The sequence below is a fragment of the Leptosomus discolor genome, chromosome 8 (assembly GCF_034619465.1).
Source record: "Leptosomus discolor isolate bLepDis1 chromosome 8, bLepDis1.hap2, whole genome shotgun sequence".
Taxonomy (NCBI): Eukaryota; Metazoa; Chordata; class Aves; order Leptosomiformes; family Leptosomidae; genus Leptosomus; species Leptosomus discolor.
The window spans coordinates 64,878-73,913 of NC_141398.1; positions in this window are offsets into that span (position 1 = coordinate 64,878).

Sequence of the window (9,036 nt, forward strand, 5' to 3'; positions counted from 1 at the left end):
ATTTGAAGTTTTTATTATTTAAATGACATTAAAAAAATGGATTTACAAGCAGATTTACCTTTTTAGAGACATTTTATGCAATAGTTACCCATGAATTATCTTTCATTATGCCAGATAATAATGGGTAATATGAAGTATTTTAATATAAATATGCTATAAACAGTCTCCAGAGAAAGAAAACCTGATTTGTTAGTATTAGTTTCATGATGCTTTTTGTTAAGGTCATCAGCATGATTATACTTCATTTCAGACAAAAGATTTGTCTATATTCCCCACTTAAAACATAAGAAACATCATTAAAATTATTGTCTTTCTAAAATAAAAGTGACCTTTTAACATGCCCACTGAACAAGGCTTTGGTAACACCATAGTTGTTGCTAGTGGTTTGGTTTAGGGTAGTCTAGAGAATATGGAGAATGGGGAATAGTCCATTTTTACAAATGTAGTTACTAACTAGCCACTGGGCTTCTCAAGAAATAAAGAGATCTGAAATAGACATAAATTGTTGATGCTGCCAAATTTAAGATTATCCAGTGTCCTGCATATCTTTAAAAATCTCACTCACATAAGCAAAATACATTATTTGTTTTTCAGTCACATTTTAAAAAATCTCCATTTTTCTACATCTATTATGGTCTTTATTGAATTAGCATATTCACATATTTTTGGGCCAGTGGTTACCATAACATTGTGTCAATCACTTTATCCAGACTTTAAACATATTTGTATCTTTTTGCTTCTCAAGATCAGTGATTTCCACTATTTATGCATATGGTAGAAAGCATGTTGTTAGCTTGGTAGAAAAGGGTTGAGCAGAAGTTGAACGGTTGATCAAAGAATTCCTACTGAGGAGAGGGAAAATGGACCTTGTTAGACCCGGCAAAGAGGAATTTTTGGTATGAGAAACATGGATGGGAAATGGTGGGAAAGCATACATAATAACTATGAAACAATGCTACTTTTCTATGCATAGCCTTCAGAAACCAAGAAGAATGCCAGAAGACTTCCATCTTTAAACTTTTTTACTTTTCCCTTGCATTGTGTCCTCTTACACTTTCACCCTAGCCTGCTGCTAAACTAGGCATAATTCCCTTGCTGACACCAGCAAAAGTTGACAGGAAAATTATGCTGCTTTAGAATAGTCCTCAGGTAAATTGCTCGAGAGAGGTGTCAGAAGTGCTTACTGGTTTCATAGCACATGCATTAGAGGTACCTTCTGAGTGATCTGAGGGAAGACTAATGATACATTTGCAAGATCGGAAATAACAATATTATCCTGCAAGAAGGCTTTAGATGTGCTCTGAAATTGCTTATTTTGAATTCTTCCCATCACACTGTACTAACTCAATGGCTTTTAGGAACATATCAAAAATATATAGGGGTTTTGTTTGTTTGTTTTGGGTTTTTTTGTTTTTTTTTTTTTTTTTAATCCTTTGAGTCAGGTAGCGTTTCTGTGTGGTTACTGCAGAGAACGGTTGTTCACAAAAAGCCAAACCAACCCAAAAAAACCAGCCACCCCACCAAGGTTATTACATTGCTGTGAGGTGGGCAGCTCTCAATTTACAAATATAGTCAAATACAGTGGATCAGTAAGACAGAAAACTTTAACTAGAAAGTGTGAATAAAATAATATATTGTGCTAATACAATGTGCTAACGTATATTTAGGACAACTGTGTGACGTTGCCTACACAAGTCAGTGAGGTAATCTAGATGGGAAGGTTGCTTTTAACTTTTCCGTATGTGTTAGATATACAGCAGCTGTGTGGAATTAGTACACTGACCTAGTCTAAGATATGCCTGGGATATATAAGATAACGTACACTACAAAAGGACTGTACTTACAGCAGGACTTTAATTATATGAATACAAACTGGCAAAACTAACGCTTTTGTCAATGTGATAGCATCCAGCTCGAGATATAGCACAAGGCTGCATTAAAAACCAGGCAAACAAAAACCTTATTGTTGTTTTAGGCTAAGGCATTCATACCTCTTCTCCTCCTCCCCCCCGAAATTGTATTCAAGTGGCATTCAAAGATCTTGTTTATAGATGTTTGTGAGCGGTCTTGTTCAAAGTACAAGTCTTGAATGGATTACAAGATTTCATAAATGAAAAGCTGGGGATCTTGGACATGTGTATTACGCATGTCAGCTTCGTAAGACCTGTGCAGCAATGTCCTGATTTCAGGAAAGGCAGAAGTTGTATTGCAGATGCTCTGCATAAGGATGCAGACCAATGGTCTGACCACACATGGTGAATTTGGCATGAGAAAAATGTGTTTACTTCCCTGAATGTGCTCATACCATCTGCGCATGTCATACCCAATAGATCTGACTTCTTGGATGTGTTGATTCACTATACTCATGTGCTAAATAGGACACGTGTACACGTTGCTGAACATTAGAGCAGTATGACTACCTGAGAAAGGTATGTAGCGATAAAAACAAATGTTTCTTATGTAGCTTTCCTACATATTCAAGGTATAATACAATGGATGATTTGAATTATTTTCCTAGCATGGTTCTGTTATCTTAAATATGTTTAGCTCTTTGTTAATGGCACCAAATCATGCTTCAAGGAACAGAGCTTGAGGAACAAACAAGATGTAGTTGATTTCATGATGTGCCTGAGAAGTAGTTCCAATGAAGTGGTGCATGGATGTTTGTTAAAGCAGTTTTGCATTTTTTTTTCTCCCTTTCTTTTCATGCTGTGCATTAAGCTTACGACTGTTAAATTCCTTCATTTTCTGTGCAGTCGTGCTTTTTAATACTACAGTTAGGACCTAAAAATTACTTTAGTAAGCCAGTTATAGTTCACGTAACCTGTTGTGGTTTAACCCCAGCTGGCAGCTCAGCCCCATGCAGCTGCTCTCTCACTCCCCCACACTGGGATGGGGGAGAGAATCGTAAGGGTAAAAGTGAGAAAACTTGAGGGTTGAGATAAAGACAGTTTTGATAGGGAAAGCAAAAGCCACACACAAGCAAAGCAGAACAGGGAATTCATTCACCACCTCCCACCGCAGGCAGGAGTTCAGCCACCTCCAAGAGAGCAGGGCTCCATCACACGTAACAGTGACTTGGGAAGACAAACGCCATCACTCCCAATGTCCCCCCTTCCTTCTTCTTCCCCCAGTTTTATATGCTGAGCATGATGTCATAAGGTCTGGGATGTCCCTTTGGTCAGTCGGAGTCAGCTGTCCTGGTGGTGTCCCCTCCCTCCCAGCCTCCTGCCCACCCCCAGCCTCCTTGCTGACGGGGCAAGGTGAGAGACAGAACAGGCCATGACGGTGTGCAGGCACTGCTCGGCAGTAGCTGAAACAGTGGTGTGTGATCAACACTGCTTTGGTCACAAATCCAAAACATATCACCCTATGAGCTGCTGTGAAGAAAATTTACTCTATCCAAACCAAAATCTGTGAAAGATTCCTTCAGGTTACATTTTTATCTTTTTTTTAAAGCAGTATTACTTCGCTTAAAAAGAGACATTACTTGTCTGTTTAAAGCATCTACTTCAATAACTTATTTTACTTCTCTAAATAGAAAGAATCTAGGCAATGAACAGAGACAGTGGAAGAAATGGAACAGCATATACTTATGTAATTATGTTTATGGAAAAACTATTATTATGCATGTCTAATTGGACATTTGTTTCTAACAGTACATTTTTGTCAGATAGAGGTTCACAGGCTTTAGAACAACAGTTTTTAGTTATGATCTGGAGGTGGACCAGGATTCCTGTATTCATCTTTATTCAAAAATAAATATTCCATCTGCCCTTTTTTTTTACATAACGTATGGTGACAAAAGCAAAGTAATACCTAAGAAAAAAAGTACCATCTTTCTGTGTAATTAAGGATGACTGCATAATATGTGGGTTTCCATTACCATCGTTACGTTACAATATATTACAGAGGCAAAAAATTTTATTGGTCCAATTCTATAATGTTTGTGGTAAGATTATGGTAATGTTGTAAAATGAGAAGTTTTGTGGTTTGGACAAGATTGCATTAGAAAATGGCTGGTATAGTAATTCTAGCTAATTCAATGTTAACAAAGCCAAACTAAAGAAACAGAGACCAGTAAATTCATATGTTTGAATAGTAAAATGCACATGAAACTTTGTTTTTTTTTAAAATCTATTTAAAGAATAATTCTATCACATGGTTCATGACCCATCCAAAATCCTTTTTCTGCCATGCCAGAAATTCCATGCTCCTAATAAATAAAAATATGGAGCGTCTCAGTCGTCACTTCAGTTTAAATAAAATTTATGTTTAGAATCTAGCATAATAAAAGTTTAAAATATTGGTGAAATGAGCCTGATATTGTGGCAGAGAGGGAGGCATAGCTGAAATTACACTTGAATATCAGTAAAAATTACACCTTTTTTTTTTCTCTCTAGAGTTTGTAGTTTGAAAGTCTAACATCAACCGTAGAGTGGTAAAGATGGAATTTATAATACAAGTTAAAATGAGCTGCTTGGTTAGTTCATAATGGGCTTCTTTTCCTATTTAGCAATTCTTCTGTGACAAAATTTTTCTTTTTTAAATAATTATTGTCCCTAATTACTTGACCATATTTGAAGATTCACTCTTTCAAGATAATTCCTTCTTTGTTTGCCATAGTTCATTACAGGCACTTACTTCTTCAGACTGACTCTTCTGTTGGCAGGATTAAGGACAGAAAAAGAAAACCACTCCCAATTATTATCCCCTTGCGTTATTTTAGATTGTTCTTTAAAATATTTTCATTCTTTGCCTGTGCACTATCAACATAAAAAGATCATATAAAATACCAGTAATTAGAGTTCAAATCTGTTATTTTAGTTGCAACTTCATTATATATCAACAGCATTCAGAATACTTAATGGGATTTTTTTCTTACCAGTTGAGCTCTGGAAAGGCATTAAATTCCATCTCTTCCTGTTCTTTGAGGGACATGCAGTTGTCATGTTATGCACTTTTTCTATAGCTGTGCAAAGTTCTCCTTCACATCTCAAAATAAGAAGACTGGAGTAAAGCAGAAAACATCTTGTTAGGTCTGCCATATCTTCCAGTTTGTCAATTTATTAACTTAATAAATAGAGTATCCTCCCAAAGTAAAGGAAAAAAAAAAGTGGTTTTTTTCTTACGCACCATAAATGGACATTTTTGTTAAAACCAATGAGGACATTCATTTTCAAACTGAATTTGCTTCTTGATTCACAGCAATAAATGTTGCATAGGAATTTTTCTAGCTTCTCTGTTTTTTCTCTTCTACTAAGAGGGAGTAGAAGCAGAGTAAAGAATGTTACTGCTGGTGGTGGTTTTTTACTCTGAATTCTGTCAGTAACCAATAGGTTACGTAAAGTGACAATTAGTATGCGTCTAGATAGCATTTAGGTGCTCCAGGATCTGAAGAATACCTGTCCTGTTAGGAAAGGTAAAAAATCCAAGAAAAAAACCCATGCAGTCTCTTCAGAATGCTGATCATTTTGTTTGTTTGGTTTTTGTTTTTCTGGTGTAGCGGAATAGACACTAGAGAAGAAATCATTAATTGGACACTATTTTATCACAGTCTTCAGTGAAAATTAACTGTCACTGTTTAAGATTTGGACTTCATTACTCTGAGTAATTCACAGTTTGTTGGTGTTATTTTGAGCAGAATGAACTCTGAACTTGTCCCTAATTTATTTCCGTTTCTTTCGGAGTGATGATGTGGAGTGGTAGTTGTATCAGAATAGGACAAAGAAAACCGCAAAAAAAGGATTTCATAATGAAGGTATCTTGAACTAGGAGGTATATATGATGGTGGTACTAATTCAGAAAGCTCATCCGGACTTCAAATTATGTTGTAATACCTCTGGAACATGATGCCTATCTAGAGATCTACCATCCAAAAGCTACCGTTGATATTTTAGTAGGTGCCAGGATAGCTCCTTAGCTTAAAACCCTTTGCATATTTTTATGTACAGTATTCATCATGTTGCCTGTACTGCAACTGCATTTAAAAATGCATACGAGATCATAACAATTTTTTAACAAAATACATTCTCAGCTTTACTGCAGAAATTGCAGGCCTTTTTTAGATATTCCTGGCAGGAAGAATTGCGTGACAGCATAAGTTAGTTTTCAGGCAGCTGCCTTTATATTTTTAAGTAAAAAACAACCACTTCTTCAAAATGCCTAATCATGCTTTATAAGTCCTGTACGTCACAGAGCACAATGGGAAGTTTTATCCTGAGGGAACAGATCTACCTCTCCCAGAGGCAGGGGCAGCACAGCGGGCAGGGAGGGGACCAGAGTGGCTTCACTGCCCGAGGGGCTCCGGTCACTCAAACTCCTGGTTTCCATTTAACGGCCTGGACACTCCGCACTGCATCCTCTTTAAAGAGAAGCTGCTTAAAGCTCGACGCTGTAAGGGCGAAAAGGAACACACCGTACAAGCGGAGCTGATAACTTATTGTTGGTCTAATTAAAGCCTTAACTGTGTAATCCAAATAGGCAGTTACTCCCTCAGTCAGGCCAGAATATCTAGATAATACAGACAAGTTTCAGCAGTAATGCAGTTAAATTTGTTGTACCAAAATTACCCAAGTTTTCCACTCCTTTTCTTGATGCTTCGTTCTTCTTTCCGTGCGGCAGCTGCACCGCCCTGGCCGGGAAGCGACCGGACCCTTCGGGAGACCGGCGGAGCGCCCGCAGGCCGGGCTTCCCCCGCCGCACCTGCCCTGCTTTTCCCGCCGCCGGAGCTGCCCGCGGCTCGCCCTGCCCTGCCCTGCCCTGCCCTGCCTTTCCCGCCGGCGGGAGCTGCCCTCAGGTCCGGCCCGGCTCGGGCGTGGGGGGCGGCCCTCTGCAGGCGCCGGAGCCGGGGCGGGCCGGCCCTGCTGCTGGCGGCAGGCGGCGCCGCAGGACCCCCCCCCCCCCCCCCCCCCCCCCCCCCCCCCCCGGAGCGGACGCACTCACCCGCCGTGGTGAGCCAACACTGCTGGATATAGGTTGGAGCGGGCCCTCGCCCCTCTTGGGCCGGTAGTTCTGCTGTTTGGGTACCATGGAGTGAGAGATTCCTCCCCTCTTTGTCGGTGAGTGCGTGCACGTTTTGGATCACTTTCCTAAAAGGCCTGTTTAAGAACTTCTTAAGTCGGGCTGCGTGGTGGTATATTCGTAGCTGACACCCGAACTTCCCTTGGTCTGGCCGGCTGCCTTCGGTGGGGACAACCCCCCTTCCGCGTGGCCGCTCTGCCCGGCACTGGCCGCCGGTTTGCCCAGGTCCGTGGGGGCGCCCCGAGTGACTGCGCGGGCCGGTTTGCAATGGCCCCGCGACAGCCTGGTGCCTTGGAGAGCGATGGGGTGAGGGGGAGCGTTACAGAGTTGGCTGTGTCCCGAGTTCTTTGCATGGAGGAGTCTGTGGCTGGTGGGGAGCATTTCTGTCTTCTCAGGCTTGAGTCTGTCTTGAGACTTTGTTATGTTTTCAAACACCATGTCTGTATTTGATTTTTCATCATTGGTTGCTGCTTAAAGTGTGACTGTCTTCACAGCTTTGCTATTAGTTTAGGTTCTGTGACAGCCTCCTCCAACCCCACTTAACATAAAGGGGTAATGTTTGTTACTCATCAGCGTTACAGATTTGTTAGACCTTTGCCATAAATATTACTCACAGGCTATAGTCACTTGGCTGCCAGATTTTATCAAAGCTAAACTCAGTTCTGGTCAAGACAAGACCTCAGATGCTGCACTACCGAGTTAATAGAAATCCTGTGGCCTTCTACTGGTAGTGGCAAATCACTACATGTAGTGGCATTGCCACCGTGTTCTCAGTATAGACGTTGAAATACATTTCCATGTAGACAGCCTTTACTGTGTGGACTTTTTTGTTTGGGTTTTGTTCTGTTGTTCGGTTTGGGTTTTTTTTGTGTTTGTTTCTTTTTTTTCCCCCTGCTTTTTTGTTTGTTTGCTTGTTTATTTTAATTTAAATGAGTGAGACTACTTAATGAAGAGAAGTTTGTTGGAAGTTTGACTGCTGATCCTCTAGCAGGTAGTTATAGCCAATCATCTACAGCATAATTTTTGTTGTATTTAGCTGAATGTTCCAAATCAAGTTGCATGAGGTTCATTGTCAGTCGCTTAAGAGTATTTGGGAGAAAAAGACTAACAAAAAATTAATCTTTGAAAAAATGAAAGTGAAGTATAAAATGCCAGAGGGACTCGATATAAAATTCCAGAGCGTAACCTCTGAGCATATATGCATTCCTGTTGTTTCAAAGATGCAAGGCTTGATACTCTACGGACTTACTCGATAGCCGGTTTTCCTTTTTGGTTTTTCGTTTAGGAGGAGTGAGGGAAAGTGATGTCTGTCTCCCGATGTATATTGTGAAACTAAACAGCTTCACTGGAACAGTCTGCCTTTCTCATTTTTTGCTTTCCCAGCTCCTAACAATAACAAAACAAAAAAAGATTCGTCTCTTCCCTTGCTCCAAAATGCTTTCTTCCAGATTGTAATAACATTTAGTTGTGTTTATGTACATGTCCTAATGCCTGTTACTCAAAATCCTTCTGCCTAAGCAACATGGGGAACTGAATGAAAAATGTTGCTACAGTGCTGTAAAAACCTGTGAGTGAAGAGCTTGGGGTTTGTGAGTTCTTTTGAAGGTAGCTTGTTTAAACCCGTGTGCAACTGTTTTATACCGCGTCCCAGCAGAATCTGACCGTGTGATGACGTGTAAAAGCTGGGAAGTGATTCGGCTGATACCTGGAAGAGCAGGTGGTTGGCTTGGGGAGTAGCAGGAAAGGCTCATTCAGTCACAAATAACTTCATTCCTAAGATATTTTCAAGACACTGCTTGTAAAGGAATGTGCTGGGATTGAGGCTGAGGAGAAAAGTCAAAAGGACAAGTCTGTCTTGAAAGCTCGATCTTGTGAGGCTCATCAATAAATGTGGAAAACAAGCAAAACAATGTTTAGCAAGAAGCTTTGACTAGTCATTTTGGCTCTGTTCTTACAGCTTTGGATGGATTTAAAGCTTTGAACAGTATTTAGTGTTTTTTAACAGAGAAATAC